Here is an 18,291-nt window from a genome sequence, read left to right as displayed (position 1 = left end):
TGCATAGTTTCTGTTGAGAAATCAGTTGACAGTCATATGGGTAGTCCCTTGTAGGTAGCTATCTGTTTTTCTCTTGCTGCTTTCAAGATTTTCTCTTTGTCTTTTGCCCTTGGCATTTTAATTATGATGTGTCTTGGTATGGTCCTGTTAAGATTCCTTTTGTTTGGGGTTCTCTGCGCTTCCTGGACTTGTAAGTCTATTTCTTTCATCAGGTAGGGAAAGTTTTCTGTCATTATTTCCTCTAATAGGTTTTCAATATTTTGCTCTATCTCTTCTGGCACCCCAATAATTTGGATGTTGGTACGCTTAAAGTTGTCCCAGAGTCTCCTTACACTATCTTAATATTTTTGGATTATCTTTTCTTTTTGTTATTCTGGTTGGGTGTTTTTTGTTTCCTCATATTTCAGATCTTTGGTTTGATTCTTGGGGTCCTTTGATCTACAGTTGAATTTCTGTATATTTTTTATTTCAGACAGTGTATGCTTAATTTCTAACTGGTCCTTTTCCATTTTTTTTGGCATTCTCATTAAGGTTCTTGAAGGTCTCACTAAGCTCCTCGGAGGTCTCATCAAGTTTCTCGGCGGTTTTTAGAAGATTCTTGAGTAACCTTATAAATGTGATTTTGAACTCTATGTCCAGTAGTTGGCTTTCCTCCACTTCTTTCATTCGTGACATGTTTCTTTATCTCTGCATTTTGGCTGCTTCCCTGTGTTGATGGAGTGGCTTAGTGGTAGGTGACCTATAGGGGTCAGTGGCTCAGCCTCCCCAATCACCTGAGGTGGATGCTCTTGGTGTACCCCTTTGTGGGCTGAGTGCAATGTCTTGGTGTAGTTAATCCTTTATTGCTGTTGGTACACTGGGAGGAATTGACCTCCAGGCCAACTGGCTGTGAGGACCCGCTTTTTCTATAATGGAAGAACTGCTGCGCTGCAGACAAGCTTATGGGGCAGGACTTGCTTCAGTGGGGCTTTGGTACTGCTGAGTCTGCCTCTTGAATGTGTCACTTATGGATGTGAGGAGTTGAAATCTGGTGTCATCTTACACTGACCACTAGGTACACTGACTTCTGGATCTCCAATGGGGTGCAGGTCAGCTACTGTCTGAGGCCACCCAGCAGGAGCTACAGCGAGAACTACAGTTTTCTCCTCTTTTCTTGGGGTTTGGAGGTTTTGGAGCTGTCTGACCAGAGCTGCAGTTTGTTAGATTAAGCTGTGATAGGGGAGGCCATTCATAAGCAAAAGCCGCTGCGAGGAGCTTGGGTGGGTTTGTAGATTGTGTGGGGTTGGGTCTCAGGGAGTCACTAGGCTAGGGCTTGGCAAACAGCGATGGCTGCCAGTCAGCCGTCTCTGCGTATCTGAGTTTCCATGCCTATTGCCCCAGTGCAGTAAGCAATGATTCCTGCGCGCATCTCTTCAAGCAAGCCACCCTCACTTCCCGACCTGATGGCAGACAGTCCAGTTTCTCCCCGTAGGAGTTTGGGTCCCCAGCGTCTCCCCAGAAACTGGATTTCAGAGTAATTGGGAGCTTGTCTCCCTTCGGGTTGAAAAAAGCAACGCCCGCCGCTAGCCCAGTTCACGTGCCTCTGTACCTCAGCTTTTCAGTGCTTTTGCACGTCTCAATGCTCTTTTCTCTTTCCTTCTAGTTGTAGAACTTCCACTCAGCCAGCTTTCCCGTCGTTCTGGGTGATAGACGTTTTGTCTTTTAGTTGTAGTTTTGAAATTGTTGTGTGAGGCAGCAGTTTAGGAGTTTACCTATGCCGCCATCTTGGTTTCCCCTTGCTTACCATTTTCTTCTACCAAGATTCCAAGTGTTGGTGGGCCTCAAAGCTCTGGCTTGATTCTATCCTCTAACTACATTCTCTCCCTAGGTGAGCCCATTTGGTACCATGGTATCAAATACATTTGTATGCTTATGGCTCCCAAATTTGTATTTCTAGCCCTGATTTCTCTCCTAAGCTCCATTGCATATAACCTGCTATCTTCTTGATATTTCCATTTGTGTAACTAATAAGAATCTCAAAGTTAATGTGGTCAAAACACAACTTTGTTAACCTCAACTTAAATGCCACCTCATGACAAATGCCTTCCCTGACCATATTATCCAAAATAGTTGTCCCAATTACTATCATAATATACTATTGTGGTTTTTTAAAATAATCTAAAATGATCTTGGGTGTTTACTAATGTGCTGTCTGTTTCCTCACACTAGAATGTAAGCTCCTTAAAGACAGGAACCCTGACTGTTTTGCTTACCATTGTAGTCCCAGCTCCTAGCACAGTGCCTATCATATAGAAGATGCTCAATTAATATTTGTGGAATAAATTGTTCACTGAAAAGGAGAAGTTAGAGATATAGGCTAGAGAGGGGATAAGAAAGTGTGCACATACAGATGGGATTGTGGATTTGTTTTTAGGAAGGTAAGGGACATTCCTGTCTGCTGGAAAGGTAACAGGAAGTCAGGGGTGGGGAGGGAGGCTAATGGAGGGTTTTGAGTCTGAGGAAAGTAGAGGTTTGAAGTCATGAGCAGGAAAGAGAGCTCATTGTGGAAACAGAGAAAGATGTTTTAAAAATAAATTTGTGCTTAGATTTTATTTTTTTTTATTTAAAAAAAATCTTTATTGTTTAAAGTCTTACATAAGTCTCCTTCCCCCCCCCATTGACCTCTCCCCAGCCGCCCCCACCGTGCAGCACATTGACCTCTCCCCAGCCGCCCCCACCCTGCAGCACATGCCCCCACCCTATACTGTCTGTGTTCATTGGTTATGCTAATATGCATGCATACAAGTCCTTTGGTTGATCTCTTATCCCCTCACCCCCAACTTCCCTCATAGATTGTACAGTCTGTTCGATGCTTCTCTGTCTCTGGATCTGTTTTTGTTCATCAGTTTATGCTGTTCATTATATTCCACAAATGAGTGAGATCATGTGATATTTATCTTTCTCCCACTGGCTGATTTCGCTTAGCATAATGCTCTCCAGGTCCATCCATGCTGTTGCAAATGGTAAGAATTCCTTCTTTTTTACAGCAGTGTAGTATTCCATTGTGTAGATGTACCACAGTTTTCTAATCCACTCATCTGCTGATGGGCACTTGGGTTGTTTCTAAATCTTGGCTATTGTACATTGTTCTGCTATGAACATAGGGGTGCATATACCCTTTCTGATTGGTATTTCTGTTTTCTTGGGATATATTCCTAGAAGTGGGATTACTGAGTTAAATGGAAGTTCCATTTTTAAGTTTTTGAGGAAATGCCATACTGTTTTCCACAGTGGCTGCACCAGTCTGAATTCCCACCAGCAGTGCAGGAGGGTTCCTTTTTCTCCACATCCTCACCAGCACTTGTCCTTTGTTGATTTGTTGATGATAGCCATTCTGACAGGTGTGAGATGGTACCTCATTGTTGTTTTGATTTGTATCTTTTGGATGATTAGTGGCTTTGAGCATGTTTTCATGTGTCTCTTGGCCTTTTGTATGTCCTTTTTCGAAAAGTATCTATATAGGTCTTTTGCCCATTTTTTTGATTGGGTTGTTTATCTTCCTTTTGCTAAGTTGTATGAGTTCCCTATAAATTTTGGAGACTAAACCCTTATTAGAGATAACATTGGCAAATGCAGTGGCCTTTTTTGTTGTTTTGCTGATGGTTTCTTTTGTTGTGCAGAAGCTTTTTATTTTGATGTAGTCCCAGTTATTTTCTCCATAGTTTCCATGTCTGCTCTTTTGCTGCCTATAGCTTTTTCTAATTTTTTTATGGTTTCCCATCTTATGTTTAAGTCCTTTATCCATTTTGAGTTTATTTTTGTGTATGGTGTAAGTTGGTGGTCTAGTTTCATTTTTTTGCATGTATCTGAACAAATTTTCCCAACTTGGAAGAGACTGTCTTGGCTCCATTGTATGTTCATGCTTCCTTTGTCAAATATTAATTGAGCACAGTGGTTCGGGTTGATTTCTGGTTTCTCTATTCCATTCCATTGATCTATGTGTCTGTTCTTGTGCCAGTACCAGGCAGTTTTGAGGACAGTGGCTTCGTAGTATAGTTTGATAGCTGGTATTGTGATCCCCCCAACTTTGCTCTTCTTTCTCAAGATTGCTGCAGCTATTCTGGGTCTTTTTTATTCCAGATGAATTTTTTGAGAGTTTGTTCTAAGTCTTTAAAATATGTGATTGGTATTTTAATGGGGATTGTGTTGAATTTATAGATAGCTTTGGGTAGTATGGACATTTTAATGATGTTGATTCTACCAATGCATGAACATTGTATATTCTTCCATTTGTTTATGTCTTCCTATATATCTTTTTTCAGCGTCCTGTAATTTTTCTGAGTACAGCTCCATTACCTCCTTGGTTAAGTTTATTCCTAGGTATCTTAATTTTTTATTGCAATGGTAAATGCAATTGTTTTTTTTTTTTTTTTTTAGTTTCTTTTTCTGTGAGTTCATTATTGGTGTATAAAAAAGCCATAGATTTCTGGGTGTTAATTTTGTTTTCTGCTGCATTACTAAATTCATTTATTAATTCTTGTAGTTTTTTGATGGAGTCTTTAAAGTTTTCTATGTACAATATCATGTCAACTGTGAATAATGGCAATTTTACTTCTTCTTTTCCAATTTGGATGCCTTTTATTTCTTCTACTTGTCTGATCACTATGGCTAGCATTTCCAGTACTATGTTGAACAAGAGTGGTGAGTATGGGCATCCCTATCTTGTTCCTGTTCTTAGGGGAAATGGGTTTAGTTTATGCCCATTGAGTTTGATGTTGGCTGTAGGTTTGTCATATAAGGCTTTTATTATATTGAGGTATGATCCATCTATTCCCACTTTACTGAGTGTTTTTTATATGCTTTTAAAACTTTTAAAGTCTTAATACAGATTTCTAGCCCAACAAAATAAACCTATTAATTAAACAACAAATGAAAAATGGCTTTTAAAGACAACATTTCTATAAAAAAATACTAATACTTATTTGTTGTTTCAGATGTTGGCTATGCATAGAACTTATTTGCTTCATAACAATTCTGTTGGAGTTTCCCAAAATATCCCAAGCAGAGCTCATTATAGTGTTTGACTGAAAATTTACATGGGAAACTAATTTGAAAACTACTACACACTCTAAGTCTGAATTTTGAATAGCCAAGAATAGTCACATACCATGAACACAAAAAAGAAATGGCTAAAGAACCCAGTACTACATGCCAGACTCTTGATATAACACTCTATGTAACTCATCCAATCTTCACAAGCTGTAAGGTAGGCACCATTAGCATCACCATCCTATATAATAAAACACTAATATGCAAATTGACCGAACGGCAGAACAACCGGTCACTATGACGTGCACTGACCACCAGGGGCAGATGCTCAGTGCTGGAGCTGCCCCCTGGTGGTCAGTGCACTCCCACAGGGGGAGTGCCTTTCAGCCAGAAGCCAGGCTCATGGCTGACAAGCACAGCAGCGGTGGCGGGAGCCTCTCCTGCCTCCGCAGCAGCACTAAGGACCCTGTGGGGGATGTCCACCTATTGGCTTAGGCCCACTCCCTACGAGAAGGAACAGGCTGGGCTGAGGGACCACCCCTCCCCCCCCCAGTGCATGAATGTCGTGCACCAGGCCTCTAGTTTACAGATGAAACAACTGGGGGCCCAGAGAGACTGAATAATTTACCAGGAAGCCAGTCTAGCTCAAGTGTGTGTTTTCAAGCACTACACTTTTTGCTTCTTAAAATGGAAGTTACTCCCCAGGAAATGTAATGAAATTATATTTTAATACACATCTATTTCCTTAAGGAAGAAAGAGTTCTCAAAACAGAACTGAAGAAATACTACAAATATTACATATTAATAGAAACAGGGTTTTCTTTTTTAAAAATAGGAAAAATAACTAAATAATATTTAAAATACAATGTACTGATATGGCATAAAATACCCTGAATGTAGTGACTGATGTGTCTGTATCCATCTTTTAAAAACATGAACATTTTTCAAAATCATTACCAACCTGTTTTAATTTATATAAGAGCACTTTGCTTAAAGAATGCAAAAGTATATACTAATGAGTACTACCAAAATTTGAAACTTTATTTTACTCATTGAATGTATATGTACATACCAGGGACTGACATGGATATAAACAATGGTGTGATTCTAAAACTAATTATTACCATTTGCTCTGTACAGTTCATCTATTAAAGTACATTCCAATCTTTTTTCATCTGCTCCTCCTTGTGGCTGCTGTTTTAATAAACTGCCACTGGGTAGCAGCCTGAAAATGTCCCAGAACTTCAGACCAGGGAAAGGGCCCAGCAAGAAGATGGAAGATCAAGAAGAGACATCACATGAAAGTTGAGCTCTGTGAAAATTCCACACCAGTTCTCCCAGGCAGTCCAAAGATCATTTTATAAAATAAAACCAGTTCGTGAAGCAAAGCAGTACCCATTATGCCTGTGTATTAACTTTTCTTTTCCCATTGGTGCTTGTGGAATTTTCTGGACTGCTTTTTATGGATTCCAACAAGTTTTTAATTATCTCACTTGCAGGCTTCTTCCTTTTCTTCTTGTCATGAGACATACTCTTTGCTATGGAAGGTAGCAGCAAGGTTGCCAGCCCCCATGGCTAATTACTTGATGGGGAAGGGTGATCTTTATCTTCCTGATGTAAAATCCAGGCCCTTTCTCTGGCCAGATCTACAAATTTTTGCAGCTGGCTTTGACTTACATTTTTACTGATGTTGAGAGAAGTTTCAAAAGGATTCTGAAGTGCAATGGAGAAGGTTCAGGTTTGTTCTTTCTCTTCCCTGTTGAATATTTATGGAATTTTTATTGAAAGCTAAATTTCCAAAAAAATTCAAAAAATTCCTTCAGTAGTAATTCTAATGTTTCTGTGTTTTTTGAAGGTTTAATTCTATTCAAGTCACAAATAAATGTACAGTTGTGGCCTTCTATTATACATTTATCTTCTGAATCTGCTAGGGTTTTTTTTTCCTATTTTTTTATTAAGGTATTATATGTGTACATATCTTACCATAGGCCCCCCTCACCTCACTCCCATACATGCCCTCACCCCCCAGTGTTTTGCGTGCATTGGTCATGCTTATATGCATGCATACAAGTCCTTCGGTTGATCTCTTATCTCCTCCACCTCTCCCTAAATTTCCCGCTGTAATTTGACAGTCTGTTTGATGCTTTACTGTCTCTGTATCTATCTTTTTTGTTCATCAGTTTATAATGTTCTTTATTATCCATAAATGAGTGAGATCATGTGGTACTTTTTTTTAAAATTTCTTTATTGATTAAGGTGTCACATATTTGTCCTCATCCCCCCATTCCCATCCCACACCCCTCCCCACGGATTCCCCCACCACCCTGTTGTCCTTAACCGCTGGTTAGGCTCATATGCTTGCACACAAGTCCTTTGGTTGATCTCTCCCCTTACCCCCACTCTCCCCTACCCTCCCTCTGAGGCCCGACAGTCCGATCGATGCCTCCTTGTTTCTGGGTCTGTTCTTGTTCCTCAGTCTATGTTGTTCATCATTTCCCCTAGATGAGTGAGATCATGTGTTACTAGAAATATACTTATAAGAACCGAATGATTTGCCTCTCAGCATAACCATTATTGCTTGTCTCATTTTCAGTTCCTATAAGTGTATTCCTAGTATCACATGAGCTCACTCATCTAGGGGAAAAGATGAACAACATAGACTGAAGAACAAGAACAGCATCCATCAGACTGTCAGACCTCAGAGGGAAAGTAGGGGAGGGTGGGGACAAGGGAGATAGATCAACCAAAGGACTTGTGTGCTTGCATATGAGCCTAACCAATGATCACGGACAACAGGGGGAGGGGGGCTTGTGTGTGTGGGGGATTGGGAAGGGAACGGGGGGAGGGGGTTGAGGACAAATATGTGATACCTTAATCAATAAAGTAATTAAAAAAAAAAAAAAAAGAACCGAATGTGAGACGAGCAATAATAGTTATGCTGACAGGCAAATGAATCAGTCTGTAGTGAGTTTCTTTCTGGACCAACAGTTCTTTTGAGACCCAATTTCAATGTCCACCAGTTCCTTATGTGTACATGTCAGCACTGACTTTTCAGTTCTGGATGGTGGACAAATGGTGGTAATGCAGGTCCGACTCCCTCTGGTTTGGTCTCACCTGGACCCAGGGGTGCGTGGCCTCACCCGGACCCAGGAGCGCGGGGCCTCGCCCGGACCCGGGACCCAGCCTCACCTGGACCCAGGGGCGCGTGGCCTCGCCCGGACCCAGGGGCGCGCGGCCTCGCCCGGACCTGGGACCCAGCGGGGCTTCGTCTTCTTAATCCCAATTCCTGTTGGTCAATTCCCTCTCAGCAATTCCTTCGGCCATTTTCTCAAAGCTCCGGGGCGGCTGCCACAGAACTTGCTGGGCGGCGGGCTCGGCGAGGCTCCGGTGCACCCGGTGCGCGGCGGCAGGCTGGTCCGAGGTCGCTGCGACGGTGCTCGGGTCTGTAGTGGTGGCTGGTCGCCGGGCGAGCGCTCCTGGATCTGGGACCCAGCGGGGCCTTGTCTTCCCGATCCCAACTCCCATTGGTCAATTCCTTCTTAGCAATTCCTCCGGCCATTTTCTCAAAGCTCCAGGGCGGCTGCCACGGAACTCGCTGGGCAGCGGGCTCAGCGAAGCTCCGGTGCGCCCGGTGCGTGGCAGCGGGCTGGTCCAAGGTCGCTGCGACAGCGCTCGGGTCTGCAGCAGCGCTGGTCTCCGGGCGTGTGCACCTGGCCACTTCCGGGGTGCAGGGATTCTCAAAGGACTCGGAGGTCAGCAAGCACGGAGTCTCCCACCCCATGACCCCCAGGGGCTCGTCTGTCCATGCTCGGCAGCAAGCGGAGCCATCCCCTCAGCCGGAGACCGCCCGGGGAACCATGCCGAGCACATTCCAGGTTGCAATTGTGTCGCCAGAGCCGGAGTTCTTAAAGTGTGATCTTTGGCTCACTGGCATCAGCATCATCTCGCGTCCCCCTCTCTTTTATTCTAGTTGTAGAGCATCTGCTCAGCCAGCCCTCCAGTGGTTCTGGATGGTGTCTGCTCTGTTTTCCAGTTGTAGTTTCAAAATTGTTGTGGTGGGCAACAATCAGGCGTCCGCCCTATGCCGCCATCTTGGTCCTCTCCTCATGTGGTACTTTTCTTTCATTGACTGGCTTATTTCACTTAGCATAATATTTTCCAGTTCCATCCAGGTTGCTGCAAATGGTAAGAATTCCTTCTTTTTTATGGCAGCATAGTATTCCATTTGTAGATGTACCATAGTTTTCTGATCCAGTCATCTGCTGACCGGCACCTAGGCTGTTTCCAAATCTTAGCTATTGTAAATTGTGCAGCTATAAACATAGGGGTGCATATATCCTTTCTGATTGGTGTTTCCAGTTTCTTAGGATATATTCCTAGGAGTGGGATTACTGGGTCAAATGGGAGTTCCATTTTTAGTTTTTTGAGGAAACTCCATACTGTTCTCCACAGTGACTGCACCAGTCTGCATTCCCACCAACAGTGCATGAGGATTACTTTTTCTCTGCATCCTCACCAACACTTGTCCTTTGTTGATTTGTTGATAATAGCCATTCTGACAGGTGTGAGATGGTACCGCATTGTCGTTTTGATTTGCATCTCTCGGATAATTAGTGACATTGAGCATGTTTTCATGTGTCTCTTGGCCTTCCTTCTGTCTTCTTTTGAAAAGGTTCTATTTAGGTCCGTTGCCCATTTTTTTATTGGATCATTTATCTTCCTTTTATTAAATTGAATAAGTTGCCTGTAGATGTTGGAGATTAAACCTTTATCAGTGATAACATTAGCAAATATGTTCTCCCATACAGTGGTGTTTCTTGTTGTTTTGTTGATGGTTTCTTTTGCTGTGAAAAAGCTTTTTATTTTGATGTAGTCCCATTTGTTTATTTTCTCTTTAGCTTCCATTGCCCTAGGAACAGTATCAGTGAAGAAGTTCTTTCGGCATATGTCTGAGATTTGGCTGCCTGTGGATTCCTCTAGTATTTTTATGGTTTCCCATCTTATGTTTAAGTCCTGTATCCATTTTGAGTTTATTTTTGTGTATGGTGTAAGTAGGTGATCTAGTTTCATTTTTGTGCATGTATCTGTCCAATTTTCCCAACACCGTTTATTGAAAAGACTGTCTTGACTCCATTTTGTGTCATGCCTCCTTTGTCAAATGTTAATTGAGCATAGTGGTTTGGGTTGATATCTGGATGCTCTATTCTGTTCCATTGATCTATATGTCTGTTCTTGTGCCAGTACCAGTCTGTTTTGAGAACAGTGGCTTTGTAATACAGATTGAGGTCTGGTATTGAGATCCCTCCTACTTTATTCTTCTTTCTCAGGATTGCTGTGGCTATTCGGGGTCTTTTTTTATTCCAGATGAATTTTTGGAGAGTTCTTTCTAGGTCTGTGAAATATGCCGTTGGTATTTTAATGGGGAGTGCATTGAGTCTATAGATTGCTATGGGTAGTATGGACTTTTTAATGATGTTGATTCTACCAATCCATGAACATGGTATGTTCTTCCATCTGTTTTCGTCTTCTTCTATCTTTTTTTTTAGTGTCCTATAGTTTTCCCCATATAGGTCTTTTACCTCCTTGGTTAAGTTTATTTTAATTTTTTTGGGTATCTTAATTTTTTTGGTGCGATGGTAAATGAAATTGCATTTTTAGCCTTTCTTTCTGTAAGTTCATTATTGGTGTATAGAAACGCCATAGATTTCTTGGTGTTAATTTTATATCCTGCTACATTGCCGTATTCATTTATTAAGTCTATTAGTTTTTTGATGGAGTCTTTTGGTTTTTTTTTAATGTATAATATGTCATCTGCAAATAAGGACAGCTTTACTTCTTCTTTTCCAATTTGGATGCCTTTTATTTCTTCTTGTCTGATTGCAATGGCTAATACTTCCAGTACTATGTCAAACAGGAGTGGTGAGAATGGGCATCCCTGTCTTGTTCCTGTTCTTAGGGGAAATGGTTTTAGTTTTTGCCCATTGAGTATGATGTTAGCTGTGGGTTTATCATATATAACTTTTATTATGTTGAGGTATGATCCTTCTATTCCCACCTTGCTGAAAGTTTTTATCAAGAAAGGGTGTTGGATTTGTCAAACGCTTTTTCTGTATCAATTGACATGACTATGTGATTTTTATCTCTCAATTTGTTTATGTGATTTATGTGGTTTATTGATTTGTGGATATTGTATCATCCTTGCATTCCTGGGATAAATCCTACTTGCTCATGGTGTATGATCTTTCTGATGTACTGCTGGATTCGATTTGCTAGAATTTTGTTGAGGCTTTTGGCATCTATGTTCATGAGGGATATTGGCCTATAATTCTCTTTCATTGTGTTGTCTTTATCTGGTTTTAGTATTAGGGTGATGCTGGCTTCATAGAAGGAGCTTGGAAGTGTTCCTTCCTCTTGCATTTTTTGGAATAGTCAGAGGAGGATAGGTTTTAGTTCTTCCTTGAATGTTTGGTAAAACTCTCCTGTGAAGCTGTCTGGCCCCGGGCTTTTGTTTGCCTGAAGCTTTTTGATGACTGCTTCAAGTTCTTCCATAGTTATTGGCCTATTGAGCTGTTTAGATTCTTCCTGATTGAGTTTTGGAAGGTTATATTTTTCTAGGAATATGTCCATTTCCTCCAGGTTGTCCTGTTTGTTGAAATAAAGTTGTTCATAGTATTTTGTAACAATCATTTGTATTTCTGTGGGGTCTGTTTTTATTTCTCCCCTTTCATTTCTGATTTTGTTTATTTGGGTCCTCCCTCTTTGATTCTTGGTGAGCCTGGCTAGAGGGTCATCAATCTTTCTTATGCTAAGAACCAGCTCTTGGTTTTGTTGATCTTTTGTATTGTTTCTTTGGTCTCTGTGTCATTTATCTCCGCTCTGATCTTTATTATATCCTTCCTTCTGCTTACACTGGGCCTTTCTTGTTACTCTCTTTCTAACTCTTTGAGTTTTAGAATTAGGTAATTTATTACCATTGTTTCTTGTTTTTTGCAGTAGGCTTGTAGAGCTATGAAGTTCCCTCTCAAGACTGCTTTCTCTGTGTCCCATAGATTTTGGATTGTTGTGTTTTCATTGTCATTTGTTGCCATGATGTTTTTTCATTTCTTCCTGGATCTCTCTGGTAACCCAGTCATTGTTTAATAGCATGCTGTATAGTCTCCATGTGTTAGATTTTTTTGGATTGTTTTTATTGTAGTTGACTTCCAGTTTTATGCCACTATGTTCTGAGAAGATACTCGGTATGATTTCTATCTTCTTGAAGTTGAAGAGACTTTGCCTATGTTCCAGCATATGGTCTATCTTTGAAAATGACCCATGTGCACTTGAGAAGAATGTATATTCTGTGGCTTTGGGTTGAAATGTTCTGAAAATGTCAATTAATTCCATCTGGTCTAATGAGTCTTTTAGGATTGATGCTTCTTTGCTGATTTTTTGTTTAGAGGATTTGTCTAATGGTGATAGTGGGGTATTAAAGTCTCCTACTATGATTGTATTGCTGTCAATCTCTCCCTTGATATCCTCCAGGAGTTTTTTTTTAATGTATTTGGGTGCTCCTGTATTGGGTGCATATATGTTTACCAGAGTTATTTCTTCTTGCTGGATATCTCCCTTTAGTATTATGAAGTGGCCTTCCTTATCGCTTGTTATGTCCTTCACTTTGAGATTTAATTTGTCAGATATAAGTATTGCTATCCCAGCTTTTTTTTTCATTTCCATTCACTTGGAAAACCTTTTTCAATCCTTTCACCTTCAGTCTGTGTTCGTCTTTTTTTCTGAGGTGGTTTTCTTGTAGACAGCAGATATATGGGTCTTTTTTTCTTATCCCATCAGTTACCCTGTGTCTTTTGATTGGGGCATTTAATCTATTTACATTTAAAGTTATTACTGATAGGTACTTATTTGTCGCCATTCTTATTCTTTACCCCTGTGTTCCTTCTTCGTTTCCTATATTCTTTTTTACAGCAGACCCTTTAGCATTTCTTGCATTGCTGGTTTTGTGGTGATAAATTTCCTTAGTCCTTTTTTGTCTGCAAAGCACCTGATTTCACCTTCTCTTTTGATTGATAGCCTTGCTGGGTACAGTATTCTTGGATTCAGACCCTTCCTTTGCATGACTTTGTATATTTCATTCCATTCCCTTCAGGCCTGAGGTATTTCTGTTGAGAAATTAGTTGCTAGTCTTATGGGGGATCCTTTATAGGTAACTTTCTGTCTCTCTCTGGCTGCTTTTAAGATTCTTACTTTGTTATTGGTGTTTGCCAATTTAATTATAATGTGCCTTGGTGTCGGTCTTTTGGGGTTCATTTTGTTTGGGACTCTGTGCCTTTCTTTGATTTGTGTGGGTTTTTTCTTCCCTATATTGAGGAAGGTTTCTGTCATTATTTCTTCAAACAGGTTTTCTATTCCTTGCTCAGTTTCCTCTCCTTCTGGAACCCCTATTATGCGGATTTTGTTTTCTTTCGTGTTGGCCCACAGTTCCCTTAGGCTCTCCTCCTGCTTTTTAATTTTTTTTTTCTAGAAGCTGCTCTCATTGGGTATTTTTCCCCACCTTGTCTTCTAGCTCACTGATGCAGTCCTCTGCTTCTTCTAGTCTACTATTGATGCTTTCTATTGAGTTCTTTATAGCAGCGATGTCATTTTTCATTTCTTCTTGGTTCTTCTTCATTTCCTCTTGGTTCTTACTCATATTGTCGAATTTGTCTTCCATTCTTTTCAGCCACCTTATTACCATTTCTCTGAATTCTTTCTCTGACATGTTGTTAGCCTCTGTTTCATTTACTTCCTTTTCTGGTGATGCCTGCTTTTCTTTCATATGCGGGATGTTTCTTTGTCTCCCCATGGTCTCTCTTTTCTGGTTGTCTGGTTATGTAGTTCTCTCTCTCTGCATTGATTTAAAGGCACAAAATACAACACAACCAGATACAAAACACAAGGCACTGGACAGAAATGTATTCACTCTATTGATTACCCCCTATAAAGGTGACCACCAGAGAAAGGCAAATTAGGGAATAGGAGAGAAAAAGAAGAAGAAATAGAAATAAAAGGAGTGTCAGAATGAAATTGGGAAAAGAAAAAATGATAGTAAGAGAGAAAAGGAAGAGACTAAGAAATAAAAGGGGAACAAACTATATATAAGGAGGGAAAACTTCAACAGAACAGCCACTAATCCCAGGAAATGCCAGCAACAAGTACCTGGAGATTAATACAAACTACAAACAACAATTAATATCAAGTGAGGTGAAGGAAAACAGTAGCAAAAAACAAAAACAAAGCAAACAAAACAAACAAACAAAAAAAGAATAAGCAAAACAATCTCACAAAATAGCATAAAGAATTGTTATAGTCAAAATTCAAGCAAACAACAGCATAAGGACAGAGAGAAAAGCAATTTTTTGGATAGTTAAGACAGAGAAGAGAGAGGTGTGTATGGACTTGGAGCAGGGGATTGCAAATTAGATATATAAGTAGGGTGAAATTTTAACAGGGGGTAAACAGTAAGAATAGGGAAAATCTAAAGCAGGAAAAGGGTAAGAGAAACAGGTCATCAAAAGGGTTAGGAAGAGAGTGATGGCATAAAGGTAGAGTTGAGATAGAGTAAAAAGATGCAAAAGGAAAGATGAAAATAGAATGTAGAACACTAATCCCAAAGTAAAATAAAGTGAAAATAAAATGACACTTAAAAAAAAAGATAAAATAGTAGTGGTAATAATACTGATTGAAAATATAAATGTAATAATTAAAAATGTAAAATCAAGTGAGGAAAAAAGAAAAAAATTAGTTTCTTAAGTAAAACATGAAGAAAATAAAAATAAAAAACAATTTAAAAAAAAGTGCATTAGTGAAGGTCATTCACTTCCTCTATTGTTCTGTTTGGCACACCTGTTTCCCAGTCAGGACAGTGTTGCAGATCCCTGCGTTCCACTGCTCCTCAGTGTTGTAAGCCAGTCCTGATTTTTAAGCAGGCGGTGTCTTAATTTCTCATATTCCTTTATTTTTGATTACACAAGAGTCAATTTTTGGTTCAGTCCCTGGGTGGCAGTGTTTCTGGATTGACTTCTGGGTCTACATGGCCTCTCTAGCCTTCTTTCCCTGTGGCACTCAATACCAGTTTGTGGGAGTGGCTGCCTCAGAGCCGGCTCTCCGAAAGTCACTTCCTGCTCCGGTCCCCAGGTTCCAGAAAAACAACTTTCCCCTGCAGTCTTCCAGGGTGTCCTCAACTGGGTGATCCTATGCATTGGGCTTAATAATCAGAAGCAAGGGTTTGAAGAGGAAAAAGCCCACTTGTGCGAACAACGGGGCTGCAGGCAAGTCTGCGTATCCCCCTTACCCTCTTGGGTCCAAGCAGCCGGCACACTTTTAAGATCCTTAGGCTTTTCTTTTGCATCAGAACAAAATGGGTTGCTTTTTAGAGATCCCTTCTGTTAGCAGCTCTGAGGACCCCTTTTCACATTCACGGATCACGCCAACCCCAACAGCCATGGACTTTTCTAGGCACAGACCTTCCCCGGTCCTCCAGCTCCCACAATGCGTGTGTTTCTCTCTCCCGCAGGGACCAGAGACCTCACCTTATCCCAGGCGAAATCTGACCTTTCCATGGTGGAGCATAGACCTCCTCTGAAACCGTGTGTTTGCGCCAATTGGATATTGGTGTTCTGGGGCTCGCAGCTGTTCAGTGGTCACCGCAGTTGCACTTTTTCAAGCTTCTGATAAGATCCACTTTCCCCTTCAAGATGGCGCGGTTTTCGTGTCCGAGCCGGTTGCTCTGAGAGGGAAGTCAGCCACAGTGGGGGCTGCCCGGTCAGGGGAACCCCATCCAGCAGTCCCCCACCTTCTTCTGGAGTTTAGCTGTCCTTTAACTCGCCAACAAATACTCCCTGTGCGACCCTCAGCTGTTCCTTCTTTCTGCTCCGGGACAAGGCTCGGGACCCGTCTGTCTATTCCGCCGCCATTTTGACCTCTCTCTCTCTGCTAGGGTTTTTAAGTAGTCTAGTGTTGGAAGAATAGGGGGTGATCTCCTCTGGAGAAAAAAGATGACCATCATTGTAAGGGAGAAATTTGTAATCCAAGCACCGGTAATACTACTTGTCAATGAATGTGCTCGAGCCCAGCAACGGATACTAAACACCATGGCTCTCACTCGTGAGTCCAGGGCACCATATATATAAAGGAGTTCAGAACTTTTCAAGGCAATCCTATTGTTAGTAGTCAAATCACACTGAAATCCAGAGGCCTGGTGTGAGAATCTCACCAGCGGACACTGAGCATTTAATATTTTTTTGTACACCCACACAACCAGGGCCCAAGTTGTCAAGGCATTCTCCTATCACAGAGAGGATCTTCTGAGTTGCAATTCTTTCTGAGGGAACATTTTTCACTTGAAATTCCATCAGAAAATTTCCTGAGGTCTTGTGAGCATTTAAATTTCCAATTTCATCTAGATCCCAAAACATATCCAAATCACATCCTAATTTCCCAAAACTGTTCACTGAAGAGCCAAAAGGTCTGACTGCACAGTCTGGAAAATATGCAGCTGCTATGTCTTCAATAAGAGAACAGGTGAGATAGCAGAGCTTTGTGTTCTCCTCTGTGAGCTGGAACTCCTTCAAGAGCGTGTTCCGCTGATCATCTATACTTTCAGCATCACAAAGTAATTCAAAGAGCTTCTTGCTTGAAGGAGGCGACTGATTACAATATGGTATACATGACTGTTCAGAAGTCTGGTCTGGTGAATTCTTCAACTTTAAATTGAAGAAACGTGATCTCAATGGAATTGCAGCCTCTGTGCCCATGCTTGGAGTATGAGTTAAATTCTGCAGTGAAGCTACACTTTCCTTTTGACAGAATTCTACAACAGCATAAAGACCAAAGCTTTCAAAGAAGAAATGGTTATTTATAGGCCCATGTTGGGATAAGTACTTGAGAAACTTTTTTTCACTGATTTTATTTGGGCAAAGTACTAAAATAGTCCACTGTGCCTGTTCTCATCTTTTTTGCACCTCAGGGAATCTCTTTTGGGGAGTCCTGTCTTCAGAGCCCTATTGCCAAAGGTTTCATGGCCAACTCCACGGGCCACGCATTCGCCTGCGATCCCAGTCTCTTCCCCCTTCCCTCGCCCGGGGTCGGACGGGGCTACAGAGCAAACCAAGGACACAGCGCCATCACCTGTCTCCGTGTTCCCGGAGGACTGCTGTTCCCTCCTGGCGTCTGCGGCCACAGTTTCTGGGCAACTGAGAAGCCTGTGGATTGGATGCAGGACTTTACTTCTTTGAGTACACATGGGTAAACGGTTCAACAGGCCCACACCATGAGCCGCCATTGTAAGAGCTTTGGTGAGTGTTTTAATCAGGAAAGGGTGTTGGATTTTGTCAAATGCCTTTTCTGCATCAATTGATATGATTATGTGATTTTTGTCTCTCAATTTGTTTATGTGATGTATCACGTTTATTGATTTGCGGATATTGTACCATCCTTGCATTCCTGGGATAAATCCTACTTGCTCATGGTGTATGATCTTTCTAATGTACTGCTGGATCCGATTTGCTAGAATTTTGTTGAGGATTTTGGCATCTATGTTCATGAGGGATATTGGTCTGTAATTCTCTTTCATTGTGTTGTCTTTATCTGGTTTTGGGATTAGGGTATTGCTGGCTTTATAGAAAGAGATTGGAAGTGTTCCTCCTTCTTGAATGTTTTTGGAATAGTCTGAGAAGGCTAGGTTTTAATTCTTCTTTGAATGTTTGGTAAAACTTCCATGTGAAGCCATCTGTTCCGGGGCTTTTGTTTGCTGGACTTTCGCTTTTTTTTAATTTTTTTATTGCTGGTTCAATTTCACCAGTAGTTACTGACCTATTTAGGTTTTTTGATTCTTCCTGATTGAGTTTTGGAAGCTTGTATTTTTCTAGGAATATGTCCATTTCATCAAGGTTGTCCAGTTTTTTAGAGTAAAGCTGTTATTGTATTTTTTTTTTTTACAATCCTTTGTCTGTGGGGTCGGTTGTTACTTCACCTCTTTCATTTCTGATTTTATTTGGGTCCTCTCTCTTTGTTTCTTGGTGAGCCTGGATAGAGGTTCATCAATTTTGTTTATCCTTTCAAATAATCAGCTCTTGGTTTTGTTGATCTTTTGTATTTTTTTTTTTATTCTCTGTGTCATTTATTTCTACTCTGATCTTTTTTTTTTAAAAAGCTTTCGTTTCTATTTTATTTTATTTTCCCCCAATTTATTTTATTAAGGTATTACATGTATACATATATTCCCATTGC

The 18,291-nt window shown here is 40.9% G+C and overlaps 1 pseudogene; it reads right to left on the bottom strand.

The window, feature by feature from the left end:
• Positions 1 to 6,426: 6,426 nt before the first annotated feature.
• Positions 6,427 to 17,344, bottom strand: LOC103300729 (poly(A) RNA polymerase, mitochondrial-like; annotated as a pseudogene).
• Between the last annotated feature and the right edge of the window lie 947 nt (positions 17,345 to 18,291).

Source organism: Eptesicus fuscus, chromosome 1 (genome assembly GCF_027574615.1).
Source record: "Eptesicus fuscus isolate TK198812 chromosome 1, DD_ASM_mEF_20220401, whole genome shotgun sequence".
Classification (NCBI taxonomy): Eukaryota; Metazoa; Chordata; class Mammalia; order Chiroptera; family Vespertilionidae; genus Eptesicus; species Eptesicus fuscus.
The sequence above is the reverse complement of the archived record's forward strand: the minus strand, read 5'-3'. Positions and strand labels throughout refer to the sequence as shown.